This window comes from Akebia trifoliata, chromosome 14, assembly GCF_017979445.1.
Source record: "Akebia trifoliata isolate Shusen 1 chromosome 14, ASM1797944v1, whole genome shotgun sequence".
Lineage (NCBI taxonomy): Eukaryota > Viridiplantae > Streptophyta > Magnoliopsida > Ranunculales > Lardizabalaceae > Akebia > Akebia trifoliata.
The window spans coordinates 27,366,935-27,392,431 of NC_141388.1; positions in this window are offsets into that span (position 1 = coordinate 27,366,935).

The following is a 25,497-nucleotide window of genomic DNA, read 5'->3' on the forward strand; positions in this document are numbered from 1 at the left end:
GACTTCAAGTGTCTAGAGTTTGAGAAATACAATAGCATCGGTTGCCCACTCACCCATCAAAAATTATATTGTGGCATTATGTGCCAATTTGGAAGAAATGACAAGCTCCTAATGCAAATGGTCTAGAAAAGTTTGACTGGGGTAGCACAAAGATGGTTTAGTCAGTTGGACCAAAGTAAAATCCGATGTTGGAGGGACTTCGCCACCATCTTCATGGGTAATTATAGATTTAACATAGATGTGGCGTTGGGCATGAAGAATGTAGCTAAAATGATAAGAAAGTCAAAAGAGACCATTAGAGAGTACACACAACGATAAAGGGAGTCCATCTCACAGGTGAAGCCTCCTATGACAAAAATCGAGATGAACACAACGTTCATCTCAACACTTGGGAAACACTACTATAATCATCACATAGGGCACATTGCTTCAAGTTTTTCCTCATTGGTTTAGATTACTGATTAGATAGATGATAGCTTGAGGTCAGGGATGATTATAAATTGACAACTTCACAGCAAGGGGCTTCATCCAGTAGCGTAATACAAAACAAACTAATAGCTACGAAAAAAAGGATGAATGATAAGTTAACTATGTGCAACTAGCTCAAGCACCAGTTCATTTCCCAATTGCAGCACATAAAACACCTATGACCTTTCAAACACTACCAAACTGTCCATATCAAGCATAAAAATCCCAAACAAGACCATACAACAAGCAACAACAATTTTAGTTTCAAACACAATTGTAGTAGCAACAACAATAATACCGTTAACCAACAATAAAAAAGAAGAGAATTTACTTAATTGTCGATGAAATTGTCAGAACTTTTGCTTACCCTCGTTAAGGGAGGTATGTTATGCTAAGATAGCCACATCCAAATGTAGAGAACACATTCGAGTATGATCCTACCACCAACTCCGAGTTCCATATGCGAGCTCTCGATCACCATACAGACCGGTGCTAGTAGTTGAAGAATGTTGTTCAGACCTTGATAGATAGGAATGGTGGAAGGATAGCAAATGTAGTAAACACAATCTCTAATAAGTATTCAAATTTCGATCCCTCCCTATTGATCATTCTTTTGGGGTCCAAGGTCAGAGTTTACCTCAAATCCAACACTTATAACACCTTAATTAACACTATCCACTCTCAAAGTAAAAATAACACTCCCATTCGTAACACCACCCAGTTTGGAAGTTTCATCCTAAACCCCCCATCATTTTCTTCGAACCCACCACCTCCCATTTTGTCCTCAAATCCTGTCACTCCATCCAGCATTACATCACTCCCATTACCTTCAAGTCTGCCACAACTCATCATTTACACACCCATTCTATCCTCACGCACTATACAACCACTACTTTTCATCCTTTATGTCTAACTAGAGTATGACGCCCCATCGAACGCTAACACAAATCCCAAGGTCACCTTGAGGCACTAGGTGGGGTCTCGAAATTTCGGCATGGTCTCCTCTGTTTATGTTAGCGTTCCATGGAACTCAAACCTGATAAAAAAAGAACCAAACAAATCCTGTATATAACATGTGACAAAAAAACATATAAGGTATGAAAGAGAATGAATTATGAATGGCGTAAGATGAGATCAGAATGGTGCAAAATGGTAAAATATACAGGATTACAAAAATTTATACTCACTCTAACATAGCCCTAGCACTCGTCCCAAAACACTATGTACACCTCCTATGACGAACAAACTCCTAGGGGAAGTAATCCCAATGCTCATCGGGTAATGGATACTGATTGTCGATCTGACTAACCAGATGTTCCTCAACTCATGGCTCAACACTCGTCTCTCCAAGCATAGGCTCTACAACTAAAAAAAAATAGAAGATAAGGATGAGTAACAATGGTTACTCAATAAGTCCACGAACAATTCCTACTAATAATTTCACCTAATGTGATCGAATAATCATAATGCATTATTTTAAAACATACAAGTTTTGCAATTGAAACTACGATTAACTGGTACATATAGCCAGGGATGAGCAACTAAACAGTTCAAAAGTTACCCATAACATCAATCATCCATACTCATTATACATTTTTAATTTTATGTAAATACAGTTGACAACATTGAAATAATAGACATACTTTTCAGTTTATAATTCGAAATATAACGACAGATACATAGTACAAGTGGTGGAGTAATGGAATTTGAGCGTTGGGATTCACGACTGGATAGCTCCAGTCAGGACATGATGTTACAATATAAATCTGGCTTTTAGTTCCTGATTTTGTGACTGGTCGCTGTGCTTATCACACTAGTGACCATTTATTCAGCTTAGGTGGGCCGTTTGACGTAACCGTAAGCAATGGGTCTCTTTTCGATGTGTCAGAACGTTCAACTAGTACTAGATTGTTAGTGATAACTGACTAATCATCTTCGTCTATGCCTATCAGGCGTACATGTGATTCCCAAAATAACACTGCACTTGTATACGACCACCTTTATAATAGACGTTCACTGGTAAAGATAAGAAAGGAATGGATCCGGATTCTAGTTGTGACTCCACTCTCATATGATTTCTATACCACGTATGAGCTTGGTGGTCCCTACCATACATCCTAGGATAGTGCATTCTTCCGGATGATGTGACGCATTATCCTTCAGGCATTCATAGATCCTTTAACAGTTCACAAAATTACTACATATATATATATATATATATTATATTCATTTAAAACGAAAGAGAAATTAACAGAACAGGGTTGATAATGGATATCCAGTTCCTACCATGCAACCGTGGCCCCCCGGCCTAAAATAAATAACAATACTCAGCGCACGCGCTAATATAATTTTAAATAAACATGCAATCCTTTCATTAATAACCTGTATATCCCTTCACTAACCTACACACAACATACAATGTAAAATGCAGACATCACCCCTCGAGTGTGATTCTAACATTTTATCGTTCATCCAATTTTTCCATTCTCTCGACATTCTCACCTTTCGTCTTTTCAAATCAAGCAATTCATTTTCAATCTTTCGAAGTTATTTTTGATCTTTCTATTGAAAACCATCAAGGTTTATTCAAAATGAGGTCCCATGATTTCACGGTACCTAAGCTGACCAAAATAGTATAAGCTGGTGAAATTTTAGCTAAGAGTAAGAAACTCAAATTTTCAAAGTTCTCGAAATTGAAAACGGGTTTTTGGAAATGAAAGTCTTGAGTACGACATTCAACACCATATAATTTTTATAGTTTAATTCAAAATCACGCGAAAGATATTAACTTTTGAAAATTTGTCAAAAACGTCGAAATTTACATTTTGTTCTTGAAACCAAAATTCGGATTTTGATCCTTTGAGATTTGGATCTTGAAACCATTCCCATTGTTCCGAAATGGGGGGTGAAACCTTAATTTCATTAAAGAACTTAAAGTAAATGGAGAGTAAAAATTAAAGAGGACATTTTAATGAAATGAAGGGTGTGAAATCAAGTATAGGCAATGGGGAGGTCAAGGCAAAAGTCAGAAGTCAGTTCTGATGAGAACTGTTTCTGTCGGTGGTTGTCGATGGCAGAACCAGGATTTTGTCGGTGGGACCGACAGAATGACCTTCGGTAGGTGTCAGTGGGACCGACGCCTCCTGCCGACAGCATAAAATTTCATGCGAGCTTTGGGTTCATTAGTGGCAGAACCCTGATTCTGTCGGTAGGACCGACAGAATGCCTTTGGTAGGTGCTGGTGGCACCGACCCTTCCCGCCGACAGCACTGAATCCTCACTCGAACTTTCGAGTTTTCGATCCCTTTTTCAGAATTTTCTTTCACTCTTTGAATCATTCAACCCACCCACGAGTTTGTTGTTAAAACTTGATAAAACACATCAAAATGACTACTTCTACCATGAATTTTAAAATTAAACCAAAACTTTCTACGATTTACGACTACAACACATTTTTAACAAAAATCTTTAAATGCAATTTTAGAAATCTAAAGTTACCAATAGGAATTGAAAGTCTCCTACTTGGTTTGTGGATGCTGAAAGTGATGAACTCACACAATAATCAAGGTTGGTGGTAAAAGAGTTGATGTTGGGTTGTGTTTGGTGCAAAGTGAGCGAGGGTTTACAACTCCTTTGACGACGACACTCTCCTTTACTTCTACACTAGAAGGCGAGTCTCTACTAACAAGGTGAAGCTCCGAGTTTGATGATACCCTAACTTACTTGCTAATTTTTGATGGAGGGTAAGCAAACAGACGTGAATGGATTAACAAGGAGGGTGAGGTTGTAGCTATCGTCATAGCCGACAACATTGTCTTCTTCGTTGGGGTTCAACGGTTCTTCCTTCTCAACGAATCTTGAGGTGAAGAGAGGAAAATCCTAGGTTTGAGAAAAAGTTGATGTTTGGATTCTTTAGAGAAGAGGAAAACAAATGAGAATGAAAGAAAGTTTACTTTCTTTTATAAAAGCTAAGGGCATACTTGTAATTTTCCCATCATTTCTAGTTTTGATCGTAACTTAACTATTCGGACTCGAAAATGACAAGTGAGTATGCCATTTTGAATAATTTTATTAAAAATAAAAATAAAAAGAATAGGTTACCTCTTAGAAGTGTTAAGTTTTAACGTCTTTAGCCAGATGAAAACTATATTAATCCTTATAAATCAGTTCATCAAGGAAAAGAACTTCCTCTAGGGGTACACACTCAATATACATTTTGACACGCTGACCATTCACTTTGAAAGTGGATCCATCCTTAGGATTAAAAGTTTCAATAGCACCATGGTGGTAAACTGTTTGGATGATAAAAGGACCAGTCCAACGAGATTTGGGTTTCCCTGAAAAAAGATGGAATTTACTGTTGTACAATAAAACTCTTTAACCAAATTCAAAATTTCATCGAAGAATGTGCTTGTCATGATACAACTGTTTACGTTCTTTGTAGAGTTTTGCACAATCATAAGAGTCATTTATGATCTCTTCTAATTCATCAAGTTGTAAATTGCAATGTTCATTGACTTTATTGAAATCAAGTTGAGGCATCTAATCGCCCAATATGCTCGATGCTCAAGTTCTACAGGGATATGACAGGCCTTACCAAAATCCAATCGACAGGGAGACATCCCTATTGGTGTTTTAAAAGCAGTTCAATAAGCTTATAATGCATCATTTAATCTCAAAGACTAATCTTTCTGTGAAAGATTGACTATTTTCTCTAAAATTGACTTGATTTTCTTATTAGAAACTTTTATGTGTCCACATGTTTGTAGATATAAGGTGTTGAAATTTTATGAGTTATGAGATATTTCCTCATCAACGATGTAAAATTTTTTTTGTAGAAATACTAGCCACCATCACTTACGATAGCTCGTGGAGTACCGAATCTTGATAAGATGGTTCCTTGACAAAGTTAATCACCACCTTGTGATCATTCGTTTTACACGTCATAGTTTTTACCCATTTCGATACATAATCAGCTACAACAAGAATTTATTAAAACTCCTGGAAGATAGGAAAAGGTCTCATAAAATCTATGCTCTAAACGTCAAAAGTTTCGATAATCAGAATATGATTCTGAGGCATTACATTTTTCTTCAAAACTTTTCCCAGCTTCTAACATCAGCTACAAGATTTGCAAAACATTCTTGGCATCTTAAAAAATGTTTGGCTGGTAGAAACTGTACTGAATGATTGTTGTAGTGGTCTTCTTACCACTAAAATGCCTTACGAAGGCATGATTATGATAAAATTCTAAGATATTGGCTTTCTCACATGTTGGAACACAATGTCTAATAATCTAGTCATGACAGTACCTGAATAAGTATGGTTCATCCCAAAAATACCATTTGACTTTCGAAAGGAAACAGAGTTTCTCTTACCTAGTCATTGATACTAGCAATTGACCTATAACTTGGTTGTTGACATGTCGACATACCACGAAATGTTAAAATTGGAGATTTGCATAAGTTGTTCATCAGGTTCCTCAAATGACTCAGTAATAATCATAGGTAGGTGATCAACTACAACATTTTCTACGCCCCTTTTATCATAGATTTCGAGATTAAATTCTTACAAAAGCGAAATCCAATGGATAAACCTTGTTTTAGCATCCTTTTAGATAAAAAATACTTCAAAGTAACATGGTTTATGGAACCACGACTTTTGATCCTATTAGGTAGGGGCAGAATTTATCAATAGCATAAACCACTGCTAGCATTTCCTTTTCTGTTGTAGAGTAATTAAGTTGTGCATCACTTAGTATTTTACTGGTATATTGGATAACGTGAGGATTTTTTCGATTTGCTAACTCAAAATAATACCTATCGCATAATCTGAAGCGTTGCACATAACCTCAAATCTAACATTCCAAATTAGAGGTTGAATGATGGGTGTTAGGTTAACTCAGATTTAAACTGGTATATTGCACAACCCAAAGCGTATGTGGTTATACGCGAAAGTTTCGAAGGGACAAGTAGAAGTTGTTTTCTCCTAATCGGTAGAAGAAATGGGTATTTGGTTGTACCCGGAGTAACTATCCAAGAAGCAATAGTGAGAATGTCATGTTAAACGTTCTAAGATTTGGTCAATGAAAGATAGCAAAAAGTGATATTTGAAAGTCATTATTTGAGTTTCCTATAATCGATACACATTCTTCATCCAGTTTGGACTCGAGAAGGAATTAATTCGTTGTCTTGATTCACTAACACAGTGATACCATACTTCTTAGGAATAACTTGAATGGGACTCACCCAACGACCGTCAGAAATGGGGTAGATGATATCTGTATCTAATAATTTTATTACTTCACTCTGAACTACATCCTTCATGACAGGATTTAACCATCTCTGATGTTCTAAGGAAGGCTTAGCGAAGTCTTCTAAACGAATTTGGTGCATTACCACAAATGGACCAGTTCCCTTAATGTCAGTTATGGTCCAACCAATAGGTTTGTGATATTCTCTCAAAACTTACCAAACCTTTTCCTCCTAAACTACACTGAGGTGAATAGAAATTATCATAGGCAAACTTTTATTTTTGCCAAGAAATATGTATCTCAAAGTCTCTGGTAATACTTTGAGTTTGAATGTGGGAGGCTCAATTTGGGAAGGAATGAGAGTAGAAATATGAATAAGAAGATTTTTTTATTTTTGCATGCCAACGAGTAGAGTCTATATAAGGAACAAATTCAAGCAAAGCATTGACTTCACTTATGGACTCTTCTATGTAAAAATCTTGACAGAAATAGGTCAAACATATTCCTAGGGAATCAGAATACCCTAAATCTTGACACGTTTAATTGACTAGCGTATTTAACATATTCACTTCATTCACATCATCATCTACATCAATTCCTTCAAAATTATGAAAGACGTTCAATTTAACTTTCATATCCCTAAATTTTAAAGTCATAATCTCATTTCTAGAATGAATGACTACGTCAAAAGTTTCTAAAAATGGATGTCCTAAGATTATAGGAACATGATTATGTGAATTGATAACTGGCTTTATGTCTAAGACAAAGTCAACTGGGAAATAAAAATTCTTGACTTTCATTGTCACATCTTCAATTATACCTTTGGGAACCTTGATGGATCTATCGGCTAAGCTCAACGTGATATCAGTGAGTTCCAAAACCTCCAAACCTAGTTATTTATAAATTGAGTAAGATAAAAGATTCACACACACCCCTAAGTCAAAGAGATATTTTTCAATCACTTAGGGGCCGATTGATTGCACTTCTAAACGTAGTTTTACCGGCATTTACGTCAAAAAGCTGAGTTTTACGAAAGTTTACGTGCTTGATATCGCTTCTAAACGCAGTGTTATGAAGTTGTAAACGCAAATTTGAAAAAAAATGGTGATTTGAAAAGCGAACGTGAGCAGCTTCACACAATTGCGTTTTAAAGCGCCAGAGTGAAATAATGAAATTACCCTTTGTCATTTATCAAATTTACACGCTCAATCCGCGATAAAACTTCGATAGGTTTCGATCCTTATCACACATACTCTCTCTTTCTCATTGATTTCGACAACGACTCTATTCGACGACGATGATATTTCCGATCGAAACCCTTTGACAACGACGACATTCTCTTCGTTAAATCAAAACCCTTTGACAACGATGGTAAACAGCAAGCTTTCGAAATCCATGACGTCATTTATCGTTGAACCTAACTCTGATCAAGACAGCGACATCCATCGACTCCATTGACAACCTCGTTTGCTATCGAAGCCATTGACGACGACGATTCGAAGTCTGATCGAACACAATCTTTCTGTTTGCCCCTATGACGCCCCGCCAAACACTAACACAAATCCCAAGGTACTAGGTGGCACCTCGAAATTTGGGCATGGCTCTTTCTATTTATATTAGTGTTCCACGGAACTCGAAAACATCGTAATCTAATATACCACAAATTCTGACCATATATAAAGGTAAAACGAAAACAACAGCGGAAGACTGAAAATATCTAATACATGAGTATATTAGAGTGTGAAAGTTTAACAATATACAAGATTTCCAAAGAACTCTTACTCTAATACAAACCTAACACTCACTCCAAAATCTATATACATCTTGGACGAAACTGACATCACTAAGGGGTATAGCCCTAGTGCTCACCAAGCAATAAACTCAGATCGTCAACCTGACCAACCAGATACTCCTCACTTAAAGATTCTACGCCTGTCTCGGTAACTACAAGTGCTGAAACTAAAAAAAAAATAGGAAAGAAAGGGTGAGTAACGTTGGTTACCCAATAAGTCCACAACCAATTCCTACTAATAACCTCCCCTAAACATGGTCGAGTAAGCATACTGAACATTTTAACATATGCAAAGTTTTACAAGAGAAAATACGATTAACTGGTACATATAGCAAGGGATGAGTAGCTAAACAGTTTAAAAGTTTACATTACATCAATCATCGGTACTCACTATGCATTTTTTATCTTATGTAAATATAGTTGACGACATTGAAACAGTAGACATGCTTTTCAGTTTAGTCTTCGAAATATAACAACAGATACATAGTACAATTGGTGGAGTATTGAAATTAAAGAGTTGGAATTCATGACTGGATCGCTCCTAGTCAGGACATGATATTCCATAATAACATCGTAGTTCCTGATTTTTTGGCTGGTTGCTGTTTACCACGCTTGTGGGACCATTTATCCTGGTTAGGCTGGTCGTTTGCCGTGACCGTAAGCAATGAATTTCTTTTCGATGTGTCAGAACGTTCGACTACTACTAGATTATTAGTGATCACTGACTAATCATCTTCGTCTATTCCTATCAGGCGTGCATGTGATTTCCAAAATAACACTCCATTCGTATATGACCACCTTTATAATACACGTTCACTTGTAAAGATAAAAAAGGAATGGATCCGGATTCCAGTTGTGACTCCACTCTCGTACGCGTCCCATACCACGTATGAGCTTGGTGGTCCCTACTGTACATCCCTGCGAATGATGTGACGCAATATCCCTTCAGGCATTCATAGACTCTTTAACAACTCACAAAATAACTACATATATGTATCATTTTTCATTTAAAACAAAAGAGAAGTTAACAGAACAGGGTTGAGAATGGATATCCAGTTCCTACCATGCAACTGTGACCATCCGGCCTAAAATAAACAACAATACTCGGAGCCTCTGCGCCAAAATAAATTTAAATAAACATGTAATCCTTTCATTAATAACCTGGATATCCTTTCATCAACCTACATACAACATACAATGTAAAATGCAGACATAACCCCTCGGGTGTGACTCTGACATTTTACCAATTCATCCATTTTTTCCCATTCTCTCGACATTCTCACTTTTCATCTTTTCAAATCAAACCATTCATTTTCAATTGTTCAAAGTCATTTTTGGTCTTTCCATCTAAAACCATCAAGTTTTATTCAAAACGAGGTCCCAACAGCTATGTGAAGGCAAATTGCCAAAATTAGAAAAATAGGTGAAAATTTGGCTAAGTGTCAGAAACTCGATTTTTTAAAATTGTCGAAATTGAAAATGAAAGCCCTCGATAATATAAGAAGTGTCATGTAATTTTGTAACCTAATTCAAAGAGATGCAAAAGATATCACGCGAATACTTAAAACTTTTCTGTCGTGATGAAAATTTGTTTATTTTTTTTCGTTTTGTTTGAAGGAGTTACGGGGGCCATACGTAGTCGTTTTGACATGTTAAAAGCTTGAGAAATCCAAAAAAAATATCAAAAAAAATTTTCGGATACTTTTTTATTTTCACGGTAGCACTGTGAATAGTGCATAGTGGCACCGTCAAAACGCTGGAAATTCACGAATTTTTTCATTTTTTTCTTCGTTTTACACTCGGTTTCGATTCTAATAACCCACCTACGAATTAAATATTTAAACTACGATAAAACACATCAAACATAACTATTTCTAACATGAATTTGAAGTAAATTAAGCGACATTCTATAAATTTAAAATATACAAAAGTTTCGAGACATCCCTAAATGCAATTTTCTGAAATCTACGGTTATTAATAAGAATCGAGAGTCCCTTACTTGATTCGTGATTGTAAATGGTGATGAATCAACATCAAGGGTCAATGCTCGACGGCTCGGAGTTCCGAAAGTGGTTGAATTCGGGTGCCAACGGTCGGGTTGGTTGTGAAACCCTCTTTGAAGGTATTCTTCCCTTTTTCAATGGCGATGGACGACTATTCCTTGATTTGGATGAGACCGTAAGTGGTTATAGATAAACCTAGTCACTAATTTTTGGTGAGAACGTAATAGAACGAAAAGAAAATGGAGGTTAGATGGGGTGAGCACGTGGAGCTCGACAACGCCGACGACTTTGTCTTCTTCGTCAAGGTCCAACTCGGACTTGATTAGGATAGATCTTGATGGGAATGATTGAAACCTTAGGTTTGAAAAAAGTAGCTGAGTTGAGTTCTTTAGAAAAGAATGAAGAAGTGAAATGAAATAAAAAAAAGTAAATTTTCTTTTATAAGAGGACTGAGGGCATTTTTGACATTTCTACTTATTTCTATTTTTGACGAGATCCTAACCATTTGAACTCGAAAAATGACATGTGAGTATTTCATTTCGAATAACTTTTCATTGCAGACCTAACGGTGAACTCAAATTTTCCTGCTTCTCGATCTAATAAAATTTCACTATTTTGGGTCCCACTAATGCGAAATTTAAGGATTTTATAACTTTTTCATCCGAACTCGAATTCAAACTTGCTTACAGGCTAAAGTATATATTTTGACCTCTTTAAATCCAATGGCGGAGTCAATTTTCGTTAAAAATGAACGGAACAATATCTGAGTGTTTTACTCTAATTTCCTTCTTCGATATTTTTCTCAAAATATCACCTTTGATTTCTTTGAGATACGAATTAAAAATAAGGGTATTACATTCTCCCCCCTTAATAAAAATTTCTTCCACGAAATTAAAATTGTATCTTATCAATGTTGTTGTCATTCCACTAATACGACATGTATAACAAATGGTACCTATCTTCAATTATCGTCTACCATTGGTTCTTAGCTAATCTCATTTTTCAATCCCTAAACCTTAGGTCACCTATTTTCCATCAACCCAATACATGCATTGATTAATCACTACAAATCATTCTCATACTCCAATTAATTCATCATTTGTATAATCATAAGGTAACCATCAATTCACATTATACCAGTTCCTCACCAACCTCTATTAATAATCCTTTCACATCTTTCTATCATTTATCTTTGTTTTCCCCACCAACTACGTCATATATTATGCGTACTTGTACTTACAATGAAAATTACTCCTCAATACGCAATCTTACTACAAACACACCACTACTATAATGCAAGCATTTACCAACATTAACTTTGCAATTCGTATTAAAATCTTTATTCCTAATATATCAATATATTTACACTCGACTCAATATTCCAGTTCTGCTTACCATGATATCTCCTCAAGGCCTTTGTCATGATCTTCATGACTTTCAATTCACAAGCAATATTGATATCTTACCTTCTTCATCTATTTCCTTATAATTCCATTAAGTCACCATTAATGCAACTTTGTCACAAAAACATTCTTTTTCGCATCTTACATTGACCAACGTCCTAACTTATACTCCACTAAGTCTATCTTCTTTTGCCCTTTCGAAATCGTATGCTACCATTTCCAAATTTCATCGATTCTTCCACTTAGATCATATATAATATCAATTGTTGCACGTACACAATCAGATTACTAGTTTTGCAAATAGTCCTCATCTACTCACACTCTTCAACCCTCCTAACACTTAAAACATATTCATTAATTAACAAAACACGTTACGATCCACCCCTTATTATACCCGCCTTATTTTCTAACTCTTCCTTACTGTAAGTCTAATCTTTTTAATAATACTTTTAACTTATACAATCGTCAAATCCAACATGCTCCACTATTTATAAATTTACTCCCTACATCTCTGAATGAAACGCATCTTTCACACATCAAGTTTACCTCCAAATACTCGTTCATTTGCGTCATATACAAAACTTCAGTTTTTGATTGAACACCTCTATTCTGTAAGTTCCTACTTAATCTATCAAAAACCTCATTCTTTTTTCACAAGGTATCATTCTAAACATCACTTACCCACACATACTTTTAGCTTTTACTCACACAATCTCAACCACATTATTTCCATGTTATAATTATATTTGTCCCCATAACACACATTTTCACTTATGATACTCCTTTACTACCCTACTCTACTATGCCTATCTCATCAACGTTCTTTGCCCCAAAGTACTCAACAGCTTTTTGACAATCATAATCTTCTAATGGCGTAGATATTTTTATCACTCGGCCTATCTCTATAATTTATAACTCTAGTAAAGATGTAAAATCTTAACAGAAGTATATAATCCAAAGAATCAGTATTGACTAGAAATCCGGTTTCAAACATTATAATTAGTAATTATACCTTCCAAAATTTCGTTGGAGACATGTACTTTCTCCTAGATCACAATCCTTGCTTGTGACTGTGATAAAAGACATTCTCTCCTGATATGTCCCACCTGACCACACGCGTAACATGTCAACACTTTCTTCTTTATAGACTTCTGCGGAGCGGGCAGTTGGAAAGTTGGAGTATGTGATCTCTGGACCTGCCTCGTTGGTTCTCTTGGCTCTGCTAGCCTTGCTAGAGTTCCAGTCACTTTATGACTCAGTGATGAGGGAACCCCACAACTCGATGGTGGAGTAGCTCTATACTGTGGGTGAACTAATCTTGGGACGATTGGCCTCGAATACATCGGCCTCTTGGTCGGGTCTAATCTGGAAGGAAGAGAGATTGGGGGTTGACTGGTTTATCCCTGACACATCTGTAATTCCATCTCCTCCAGTTTTTGACTATTAATTCGATTCGCTTGCGATTGTACAAGCATGTCATTGACCTTGTTAAAATTCGATGACCTTATTATTCCTTGCATTGGCCCATCTAACATCTTTCTAAGCCATGCATCTTTAATCGGTCGACGTGGACCTGAGCATTGCACCCTTGTCTGTCCCAACTTACCACATTCATAACACGCTACTACTTTTTCTTTTGATCGATTTAGTATTATATGTTGTTGTTTCCTACAAAACTCCTTCATTTCTTGAACAGGTAATTCTATAGTCTCGCTTCTTATGTATCGTCATTCTTCCCGTGGCTCTGCTAGTTTCGTAATTGTTTGCCTCTTATTGGATCCTAACTGCTCTTCTTCAAATAGGCTTGGAGACGATGATTGTACTATCCCTATTTCTTCTCGTAACCTCCCTGTGCTAGGGTATCTACTCTAGGGCTCTAGGGTCCTTTTGGGATTCATCCTTAAGATGGTGGTCGAGTTTTTCTTCTATCCTTTCTAGTCTTTTTGTTAATTGACCCACCATGATCATTTGAGCCTCAAACATCTCCAATTGTCTCATTTCCATGCGTGTCTGACTCTGGGATAACTCCGAGACTGCTTCTATCAACCGTTCTATCTGGTGAGTTTACTTGACCCAAGTAGGTCTTCCCCACCAGTTTGACTCCTTGTCATGGGTCCAGTTGTAACTCTATTTTCTTGCCTCTTTTCCTAGCCTGCAAGTTCAGGAATTTTCTATTTATCAGAAGCAAGATACTTCTCCAAACTACGCCAACATCATTCTTACAGAAGCATTAACTACTATTATAATAAGAAATCTAATAATGAATGCCATTTTCATTACTATAGAATGGACCTAGGATCTTATCTTAAGTTTACTAGGTTCTATGGACTTCTAGACACGGAAGAGCTCGCAATCCCAATACGGAACTACTGATGAGCTCAGATATAAAATCCCTAGTGACGCTCTATGATTATCTCTAATGTCTATGGTATTAACCTATTCTTCAAAATATAACAGATCTGTATCCCATACGGATCTAATACTATGCTCTGATACCATCTCTGACTCCCCGCCGAACACTAACACAAATCCCAAGGTATCAGGTGGCACCTCGAAATTTGGGCATGGCTCTATTTATTTATGTTAGTGTTCCATGGAAGTCGAAAACATCGTAATCCAATATACCACAAATTCTGACCATATATAAAGGTAAAACGAAAACAACAGCGGAAGACTGAAAATATCTAATACATGAGTATATTAGAGTACGAAAGTTTAACAATATACAAGATTTCTAAAGTACTCTTACTCTAATACAAACCTAATACTCACTCCAAAATCTACATACATCTTGAACGAAACTAACATCACTAAGGGGTGTAGCCCTAGTGCTCACCAAACAATAAACTCTGATCATCGATCTGACCGACCAGATACTCCTCACTTAATGACTCTGTGCCTGTCTCGATAATTGTAAGTGCTGAAACTAAAAAAAAAAAGGAAGAAAAGGGTGAGTAACTTTGGTTACCTAGTAAGTCCACAACCAATTCCTACTAATAACCTCCCCTAAACATGGTCGAGTAAGCATGTCGAACAGTTTAACATATGCAAAGTTTTACAAGAGAAAATATGATTAACTAGTACATATAACCAGGGATGAGCAGCTAACAGTTTAAAAGTTTACATTACATCAATCATCGGTACTCACTATGCATTTTTTATCTTATGCAAATATAGTTGACAACATTGAAATAGTAGACAAGCTTTTCAGTTTATACTTCGAAATATAACAATAGATACATAGTACAATTGGTGGAGTATTGGAATTAAAGAGTTGGGATTCACGACTGAATGACTCCCAGTCGGGACGTGATATTCTTCAATAACATCGTAGTTCCTGATTTTCTGGCTAGTCGCTGTTTACCACGCTTGCAGGACCATTTATCCGGCTCAGGCTGGCCGTTTAACTTGACCGTAAGTAATAGGTCTCTTTTCGATGTGTCAGAACGTTCGACTACTACTAGATTGTTAGTGATCACTGACTAATCATCTTCGTCTATGCCTATCAGGCGTAAATGTGATTCCCAAAACAATACTCCACTCGTATACGACCACCTTTACAATACACGTTCACTTGTAAAGATAAGAAAAAAATGGACCCGAATTTCAGTTGTGACTCCACTCTCATACGCGTCCCATACCACGTATGTGCTTGGTGGTCCCTATCGTACATCCAAGGATAATACATTCTTCCGGATGATGTGACGCACTATCCCTTCAGGCATTCATAGACCCTTTAACAACTCACAAAATAGCTATATATATATATATATATAGGGAAATGTTCAGCAACAAATATTTTGGCAAACATTTTTCAAAACATGGGTTAGAGGTTTTGGAATGGGTTGATTTTTGGTGAGGACGATCTTTACGGTGAGGAGATCATCATCACCAAAAATCAGCCCATTCCAAAACTTCTAACCCCATCAAAAATGATTTACAAAAATGGACAGCCCACGATCTTTCAACTTGTAAACTGGGGCTAGAAGCTTTGGAATGGGCTGATTTTTGGTGAGGATGATCTCCTCACCGTAGAGATCATCCTCACCAAAAATCAGCCCATTCCAAAACTTCTAACCCTTGTTGTGAAAAATGTTTTGCCAAAATGTTTGTTGCTGAACGGGACCCATATATATATATATATATATATATATATATATCGTTTTTCATTTAAAACAAAAGAGAAATTAACAGAACAAGATTGAGAATGGATATCCAGTTCCTACCATGCAACTGTGGTCACCCGACCTAAAATAAACAACAATACTCGGAGCCTCTGTGCCAAAATAAATTTAAATAAACATGCAATCATTTCATTAATAACCTGGATATCCTTTCACCAACCTATATACAACATGCAATGTAAAATGCAAACATCACCCCTCGGGTGTGACTCTGACATTTTACCGATTCATCCATTTTTTTTCATTTTCTCGACATTCTAACTTTTCATCTTTTCAAATCAAACCATTCATTTTCAATCTTTCAAAGTCATTTTTGATATTTCCATCGAAAACCATCAAGTTTTATTCAAAAAGAGGTCTTAACCGGTATGCGAAGGCAAACTGCCAAAACTAGAATAATCGGTGAAAATTTGGCGAAGTGTCGGAAACTCGATTTTTCAAAATTTTCGAAATTGAAAATAGATTTTTGTAAATGAAGGCCCTCGATAATATAAGAAGAGCCATGTAATTTTGTAACCTAATTCAAAGAGATGCAAAAGATATTACGCCGATACTTAAAACTTTCCCGTCGTGATGAAAATTTGTTTATTTATTTTTCGCTTCGTTTGAAGGAGTTACGGCGGCCATAAGTAGTCGTTGGGGCATGTTAAAAGCATGAGGAATCCAAAAAAAATATCAAAAAAACTTTTTGGATACTTTTTGATTTTCACGGTAGCACTGTGAATAGTGCATGGTGGCACCGTCAGAACGCTGGAAATTCACGAATTTTTTCATTTTTTTCTTCGTTTTTCACTCGGTTTCGATTCTAATAACCCACCCATGAATTAAATATTTAAAATACGATAAAACAAATCAAACATAACTATTTCTAGCATGAATTTGAAGTAAATTAAGCGCATTCTATAAATTTAAAATATATAAAAGTTTCGAGACATCTCTAAATGCAATTTTCTGAAATCTACGGTTATTAATAAGAATCGAGAGTCCCTTACTTGATTCGTGATTGTCAATGGTGATGAATCAACATCAAGGATCAATGCTCGGCAGCTCGGAGTTTCGAAAGTGGTTGAATTCGGGTGCTAACGGTCGGGTTGGTTGTGAAACCCTCTTTGAAGGTGTTCTTCCCTTTTTCAATGGCGATGGACGAATCTTCTTTAATTTGGATGGGACTGTAAGCGGTTATAGATAAACCTAGTCACTGATTTTTGGTGAAAACGTAATAGAACGAAAAGGAAATGGAGGTTAGATGGGGTGAGCACGTGGAGCTCGATAACGCCGATGGCTTTGCCTTCTTCGTCGAGGTCCAACTCGGACTTGATTAGGATAGATCTTGATGGGAATGGTTGAAATCCTAGGTTTAGAAAAAGTGGTTGAGTTGAGTTCTTTAGAAAAGAATGAAGAAGTGAAATGAAATAAAAGAAAGTAAATTTTCTTTTATAAGAGGGCTGAGGATATTTTTGACATTTCTACTTATTTCTATTTTTGACGAGATCCTAACCATTCGAACTTGAAAAATGACATGTGAGTATTCCATTTCGAATAACTTTTCATTGCGGACCTAACGGTGAACTCAAATTTTCCTGCTTCTCGCTCTAATAAAATTTCACTATTTTGGGTCCCACTTAATGCGAAATTCGAGGATTTTATAATTTTTTCATCCGAACTAGAATTCGAACTTGTTCACAGGCTAAAGTATATATTTTGACCTCTTTAAATCCAATGGTAGAGTCAGTTTTCGTTAAAAATTAACGGAACAATATCCGAATGTTTTACTCTAATTTTCTTTTTCGGATCTTCCTTAAAATATCACCCTTTGTCTTTTCTTCGAGATACGAATTAAAAATTTGGGGTATTGTAGACACCCCATGTTTATTCCATTGCTTTATTTTATTACCAGAAATGTTTCTGAAATCTGGATGAGGTATCTCGAACTGACAAAACATTAGAAACCACGCTACGCTAGGAAAATACGACCCCAGAAACTTAGAAATCATCATTTTTCAGACAAAAAGAAGATTCACGATAAAAATCACAAAAAAATTATCAAATTACAAAAATAGCCCTAACCTTAAAATACCCTTAGAACCTACATTACGATTAGAAAAACTCATTCAAACACATAAAATAACAAATCGAAATCAAATAAATCATTTCGCCAATTTTCACAAAATTTGACAAAATTACGAAAATGCCCCTCATAAAGTTCACAATCATTTCACACAAATTTTTTTATAAATGACACAAACTAATATTTTCATTGAATTCCTTACGAAAAATCGATTCCTAGAACATTAAAAACCGACTTAAAACGTGAAAAGTCCTCTCCGGGGGTAAAACTGTAATTTCTCAATTTTCATAATTAAAAATTTTGAAATTAATAAATAAAATATTAAATAATTAAATTGAAACATTAATGAAATTAATTTAAAATTTTGAATTAAAAAAATCGATCAATCGGACTTTCAAGTAAAATTGTTGAGGGTTCATAAGATATTTCTTTAAGGACCCCTCCATTTGGGGGTCCTAAAGAATTAAATATATAATAGAGGGGGATTCTCCAAAAATTTAAAGTTAATCAAGCAAGACTAAATTCAAGGTATTAAAGTCAATCAAGTAAGACTAAAGTCAAAATTAAAGTCAATTAAGCAAGACAAAAGTCAAGATATTAAAAGTCAATTAGTAAAGACTAAAGTCAAAATATTAAAAGTCAATCAAATAAGACCAAAAGTCAAAATCATAATATAGTTCTAATTAAATAAGAACTCTATTTAATAGAGTTCTAACTAAAATACAACTTTACCTAAAATAATTCTAATTAAAATACAACTCTACCAAAAATAATTCTAACTAAAATACAATTCTAACTAAAAGAACTCTAATTAAACACTAACTCTATCTAAATCAACCCTTAAAAAAAATCTATAAATAGGGGTGCTCACACCTTATTTTCGTATCAAATCATAAATCCTAAGAGAAGTAGGTCTAAAACCCCCCTAGCTTCTCATAAACCCTAGTTTTGGAGTCCCAACTCCTTACTTAACATCCCTAATTCGATTTTAATCTAAAAAACACCTAAAAGCCCTCCAAAAATACCCCAAAATCCATAACAAACTCGAAGAATCCAGATAAAAAAAGAGATATCTTGCCTCGAAGATTAGAAATCAATCCGAAGACAGAACGAAGTAAGGAGTACGGTACAAGGAGCAGTTTTTGTCGGATCTGAGGCAGCAAGGTCTTTGCTATCAGAAAGGTATAATTTCTTACTTTTTTTTTTATTATCTAGGTTTTTTTAGCAATGTAACTTATTTGAAAAATTAGTAGAGATCGACTTTGGCCGGGCGGGGTTGGTGCCTAACACCTTCCAACCCCGTAATGTGATCCCCGAATTCAGTTTTTTTCTGTTTTAGATTAGTTTTATCCGTTTAGAGTCATTGATCGGTTCCTAAACCTTAATAACTAGGTGGCGACTCCCAAACCTCAAGGGTCAAAAGCGGATCCGCGCACCCCGCGGATCAAGGTCGCTTTCAGTGGCGACTCCATTGGGGACCATTGAGATTCAAACTTGAAAAATCCCAAGTATGGGAGCATTGTTAAAAACGACCTAGAATGTTTTATTTTTATTTTTATTTTTTTATTTTTTTTAGTTTGTTTAGCTATTTATTTTATCCATTTGTTGTTATTTTAGTTCGATTATTGAGTATGCGTTTGGACTTTGAATAGTTGATTTTTTGGCATATTATTGCTATGATTCTATCAAGCATTATTTTTTATATCCAGTTGAGGGTTGTTTAGAGTGATCCCAAATAATGCAAAATTCCAAAAAGGTTCTTAATTGATTAATGGTGGTTGAAGCGGGGAGATCGTCGTTTTTTAGGTATGCGTTGGTTATGTTTAAACGTTTTTTAAAAAATAAAAAATAAAAAATAAAAAAAATCTTTCGATTAATTTCTGTAGGTGTGTGGTAGTTTTTATTCATTTATTTTTTTGTTTTTTTTTTTATTTTTTATTTATTTTTAATTTTTTATTATTGTGATTGTCTTGCTTTGATAAAGGGACTGATTGACAGCAAGAAGAAAAGTAAAGCAAAAAAACAGAAAAATAAAAAAAAAAAAAGAGAAAAAAATTTTAAGCTTCTGTTAACTATACTGTTTTAATTCTTAAAGGGTGGTGTGTCTGTAGTCAAATCTCGTTTTTAATTATCAAACCCAATAGTTTTTAATATCAGTTTTCTTCTTAATATCGTCTTCTTCAACAAGAAGACCGAACCGGTCTCTTGGTGCGATCGGGTGAAACCTTCGCCTGATCAGGTTTTTGTTGAAGATTGCTGATTTCCTTTGAGGTTTTTCCCTTCGAAATCAACTCAAATGATTTGATCTCACAGAGAGAAATCGACCTCTTTTCTCACTGTCGAAGAGAAATTCAAATTTTGGCGGTTTAGATTATTAAAAACGCAGAGATTTGAACGACTATGGGTTGAGGCTGAAGAGAAATTCGGATTTTGGCTGTTTAGATTATTAAAAACGTAGAGATTTGAATGATTTGGGTTTGAGAAATCTAGTTTAAAGATGTTTCGAATCAACCCCTGTTCATTAAATTTTTTTTTAAGCATTGATGGTCGATCCATTCCTTACTGTTATTTGGTTTGTTCGGCCAACTCGTAGAATTGTTTTCGGTGTTCGATCTTTGGATTTGAGTTCTTTTTTTTTCCCGAGTTTTTCTTCCCCAATCCGAACCGGGTGGAGTTTTTTCTTTTTTTTTTCTTTGCTTTTCATGGAACGGTCATTGATGTTCATGGGTTTTGTAGAATCTGGATTTCACTGATTATTGTTTTAGAGGCTCGAAGATGCCGTCCATGATCCATCTGAGGAAGGTGCAATTCCAATTGGAAAATTTTGGGACCGTTTACCGTTCTAAAGGATGATTGAAAAGTGGGAGGGACCGTTGCACTGTTTTTTTTTTTTTTATCTTGTTGGTTTTGCAAATTCGAGCTTAGTAGAATGTTTAAAACAGATTTTGCTAGTTATTGGTGTGCGAACTTCGGATTTTGCTAGAAGTGTGAGTTTTTTTTTTTTTTTTAAAGTTTCTTTGATTGGGCTCATTGTGTTGCTGAACTCGAATATCAAAATTGTAATCCATTGAGTGTTGGTTCGATTTCGGGATCACTCAAAGAGGGAGGTTTTGGGGTTGACATTTTCGAAAAATTATTAAAATTTTCGGGGATTAAAACCAATGGTTTAAACGGAAAGCCATGGTTAAATAAGCGTATTCTTGTGTGATTTTTGATTTTTCTCGATTTTTTTTTATGGACACACCATCATGTTAACACACCAATTGACATTTAATAATTATTTATGTTCAAAAGAATTGGTGGGTTATAAATTAATAATGGGTTGTTAATATACTTCAATGTTGTTCTAATTGTTGTGAAAGACTAGTGGCAACCCTCTTTGTGGTGGAGTGATCTGTTATTTTGACACACCAATTGTTCTAATGTCACGTTAATGATTTACATGGAAATTGGGGTGACACTAGTAAAAGATGGTTTGTCAACAACGATCCACTTATTGGCTAATTTTTTATTAGGATTTTGTTTTTGTTTTAAAAAAAAAAAAAAGGTATTTGATTTTAAAATCTCTATCCTAACGAATATCAAGTCATCCTCAGTTCAAAATACTTTGAAATTTTGAATTATTTTGGGCCATCCGAAATAACCCTTGATTGGAATACATAAGGAAATAATGTTGGATTAAATGCTTGTTTTTAACATGGATATATGCTTGATATGCTCATCTTTAATCATGTGATTTGAATGGTTTTGATCTTGATTAAGTACCTATGTGTTTGGAATAGTGTTTATTTCGATTAAATATTCATGCAACTCATGTTATAATGATTGGATTGATTGGGTCCACGGGCCCATTTTGTTTGAAAAAAGCCCCGGGCACACCCCACCCTGCTTTGCACACACCACATGCACGTTTACTGTTTTACCCACTTACACATCCCATATAGCCAACGTGGCACTAGTGCGTGGTCCGATCTCTTCGGAGATGCGACGTCATTCATGAAAACCACAACTCCAGTCACGTACCTTAGGGTATATCAAACTGGGGCATCAATACCGTCTGATCAGGTGATTCTGAGAGGTACGTTGATGTACCTAGGCTGGAGCGACCTGAGCCTTTGACCTATTGAAAGCCACACAGTCACATGTCCCGATTGCCAACGTAGTACTAGTATGTAGTCGATCCCCTCGTGGGATGCCAAACCATACGAAAGCTACAACTCTTGACTCATACCTATAGGTATATAAAAGATAATCTAAGTATATTAATTGTACTTCTTGGTCAAAATCGGTGCCTAAGCGAGATCTTGCCCCGCTGTACCCTACTATACGAGGGGGATAGACTATGTCTATTATAGACGAGAGGTATTTAAGTGGGCCCTTGCTCAGCATTGTGTGCTACCTCTCAACTAGAGATTAAACTGGCTATTTTTGACTTCAGAGAAGTGAGTTGAGGTTTTAGATTATCACCTATACGGTATATCAAACCAAGTCACCACGTATCGAGAGGTATATAGGTGTGCTTGGGCAAGGGTGGCCAGATAAAAATGCATTGCACGTAATAAGCTTAGAGTCTAGAAACCTTCCCAGTAGGTCACGACTCGAACTTATCGTAGGTGTTCCCGGGTTGCTTATTGAATGGAACCCTTTGATTGATGAATGTATGTGAATGATGTGAATGATGTGATCATAGTGTATGATTGTCCCCAAGGATCAAAAATGTTGTTTTTGGAAATTAAAATGGGTGCACCGACCCAATAAATAATCCATTCTTTTTCAATAATGACCCAGTCCATCTCGATCCAACAATCATGATGGACCGGGCCATTTAAATCAAAATGGAAATTAAATTTTCAAAGAAGAAAATGAAAATATTTCTAGAAAAGAGTGTTTTCCAAAAGAAGTGTTCTCTAGAAGAAATGTTTTCCAAGAAAAAATATTTTTCAAAAAATATTTTCTATAACAACAAGATTCTCTGAAAGGAAAATATTGATATTTTACATGGACCTTGGAAGAGTACTAAAATACCCTTTTGTGTCAAATCAGGATGTTAGCCACTGGCAATAACCCGATCGACCAGTTAGTCAAAACAACCGTCATAGGAATGCACCCGGTAGAGAAGATCAATTTTGGGAGATTCATGTTGAGGAGTGCTCTCTACTTCCACGAATTTGAGATAGATTGGAACCTCTTACATGCTATGGCTAAGCGATGGAACCCCTATCTTCACATATTCCATATGGGGTATTGCACTTGTGCCCCACTCACGAAGATTATTGTGGAATCATGAGGATATCCACTTCAGGACCTCTAGTCAGGCCCTCATTGAAGATCGGATATTCTGGTGACCTCGCCACAGGACTGAACATTTCCAAGGAAGAAGCCAAGGCCTTAGTCCATGACGGGAGATTGAACTTAGTACCTTTATTGGGCCCGTACCGCTCCCGCTGTCATCCTATCAATGTAAAACCCAAAGCCTTGCGAGCCACTAGAGATTATCGATTATGCCTAGGAATCCTAGCCCAATACATACTAACCTCTAATAGTGATGGCCAAACTATCCCTGAGTCCTTCATAGATATAGCCTCTCAACTCTCAAGGAAAGCCAACCCAATACCTCTCATCCTAGTTGAAACTTTATCAGGTTTAGATGCCATAAAAAATGGTGAGCGGGAAAGCTTCAAAGGAAGCCCCTACTTACTCTATATTTGGCTTTGTGCTCGTTTCAAAATTGTAGATGTTCCCTCAAACCTCGAATATGGGCCAGAACACTTTTCCAAGAAAAACCTGTTAGTGCGTCACAACTCAATCAAAGCTTGGAACAAATGGTTAGACTCTCGCTTTGCCTGTCATATCAGTTTTAGATGCCCTTGGTGGATGACTGATCCCCCTGTTCTACGAACCAAAGGATCCTACTATGTCCGTCTGATTGATTTTGAAGAAACATTTTTTTATCATCCTAATCTGATCCCAGAATAGTACGACGTACCTATAGAGTTATCTTTACCTCAACACAAAGCTTTCTTTCCCCCCAGTCTTTGACTAAAACGTTAGTACACCTCATCGAGAAAGCTTGAAACAAGCGCACCTTAGGGTATCCAGACGGACCAGCAGAATTTAAAGAGCCAGTTGTTAGAGCCAAGAGGGTCAGGCCTGACAGCAATCCTGATGACCATCAAGACAAAGTCAAGCGTCCATGTAAAAATAGTTCAAGTCAAATTTGTTGAATGATGTTTTTAATAAGAATATTTCTTTGTCAATCATTTTCAATAAAACTATCTTTCTTTTTGAATAAATATTTATTTCCTTTTCGAATACTCATTGTGTGAATAGATTAATTAATGGATTGGTGCACAAACCTCAATAAAATAATTTCTTAAAATGTTATCAAGGGGGTAATACTGAAATTGACTAAATCTACCTTTGATGGGGTCATATAGGATTATCATTGCGCCTAAACTCAAGCGTCCACCTCCTAGTTGGAGTCGTAAGTCTAGTTGGTTAGAACGAACCACAGTACCAAGTCAACAAGTAGAGATGGCGTCAAAATCTGAGCTCACAGAGATCCGTAAGATCTTGGCAGCCTTTGCCAATGATATCAACAATATAAAAGGCCAAGTGGAAATGTTAGAATAGACCTCGAAATCGACAGGAAATCCTCTAGATGACCCAAAAGAAAAAAAGATATAAGAGAAACGTCCATGTGCAGTTTTCGAGCTCGACGGGGACGAAGAGTATGTTGATGAAAATCCGGCGTTATCTAACAGAATGTCTCAATTGGAGTCAGCTATGAAAAGTATAAAGGGTATTGATGAAATTATAGCAGGCATTGAAGCTCTGAATCGCATCCCTAAAATCCATTTGCCAGAGAAGTTTGTGATGCCTGAAATGGACAAGTTCAGTGGGACAGGGTGTGCGAAAACACATCTTAAGGTGTATGTTACCAACATGCGCACTGTGGGGCTCAGCGACGAATAAATGACGTTATTGTTCTAAAGAACTTTATCAGGATCAGCACTACGTTGGCTAATGTGTCAAGATCCAGTTACTGTGGGTACATGGGAGAACATGTCAAAGGCCTTCTGGCATCAGTATAAATACAGTACTAAGATTGAGACCTCAAGAAGGGATTTGAAAGCAACTAAACAGAAAAATGGGGAGACATTCACTGATTTCATTGATCGCTGGAGGGCCAAGACTACTCAAATGTGGGATAGACCTTCGGAGAAGGAACAAGTAGCGATTATCCTAAAGAACCTCTCTCAAGGATATGCTCAGCACCTAGTGGCCCAATACCTCCCTACTTTTGAATCCTTGCTACAAGTTGGA